Source organism: Nanorana parkeri, unplaced genomic scaffold (assembly GCF_000935625.1).
Source record: "Nanorana parkeri isolate BGI_ZX_2015 unplaced genomic scaffold, ASM93562v1 scaffold337, whole genome shotgun sequence".
Classification (NCBI taxonomy): Eukaryota; Metazoa; Chordata; class Amphibia; order Anura; family Dicroglossidae; genus Nanorana; species Nanorana parkeri.
Window position 1 is genome coordinate 1,221,820 of NW_017306605.1, and position 1,203 is coordinate 1,223,022.

Genomic DNA, 1,203 nt, shown 5'->3' on the forward strand with positions numbered 1-1,203 from the left:
GATTCGAGCCCGAAAATCAATTTGTTTTGTTAATTTTAGTTAATTTTTCGGATGCGTTAGATGATTACGAATGAATTTTCGATGCAGCACAGTGACATTAGGGCAAAAAACAGTGACATTTTCCTTTTTAACTTTTGACAGTCCACAGAAACTAGGGATGCTCCGATACTAGTATCGGTATGGGTGCCGATGCCGAGTATTTGGGCGAGTACTCGTACTCGCCCGAATGCTCCGATGCCTGGCCCGATACTTGGGTCTTCCGGTATCAGGAAGCCGGGTTGCTAGCGCAAGGCTGCACAAGTGGGCTGCACAAGTGGCCGCCTCAGGGCGCTGTTGGGGGGCGGGCAGAGAAATGGAATCCCTGTCCCGGGGGATAACTGTGCCCGTCCCATTCTCCCCGCTGCAGCCTCACAGACTGTCGGAGGTTTCTCCTTACAGGCTGTAATCGGCTGCAGCGATCTGTGTCAGAGGGACAGGCAGCCGATTACACCGATTACAGACTGTAAGGAGAAACCTCCGACAGTCTGTGAGCCCCCCCTCCCCCCCCTGCTGTCTGCTCTCCCCTCTGCTGCTGCTGACAGCCGCATGATCGTTCTCCATTCCAGCAGCTGACCTCAATAGCCAACCTGTTTATTGGCTCTTTTAAATTGCAGTAGCCAATAACAGGCTGGCTAAATCCTTGCACCGGCCCTGCTGTCCTGTAAGGTGATTGGCTGGAAGCTCCCGACCTGTAATGATGATATAAAACCTTGGTTCTCAACTGGTGGGTCGTGAACCCGTGTTCAGTGGGTCGCCACATGCCTGCCACTTCCCCAGGCGAGAGGCTCCTCTGGCTCCCCCTAGCGCAGCAATGTCAGTTCTCGTGACAAGCAGCCATTCAAAATACGTTGCCCGGCGCAGAGTTTCAGCTTGAGGTGGGAGAGGGATATGGGCACGAGGGAGCTCCATCCATCCATCCATCCATGCATTGCCTACAGCTCCCTCAGGTGTTCTATAGAGGTGCCTGGACCGGAGTGACTATTAATTTGTATTGTACCCCAAACGCATCTCCCACCCACATTTCGTATGCCCGCACCAAAACATGCAGTGCCCTCAGGCTCGGATTTCCCACAAGGCCAGTGGGACGGCAGGGCGCAGAAGGGCGGCAGCGGTTTGGAGTCCCCCGATGCCTGGAACATACAGTTCCGGGCGCCGGGCTGGTAA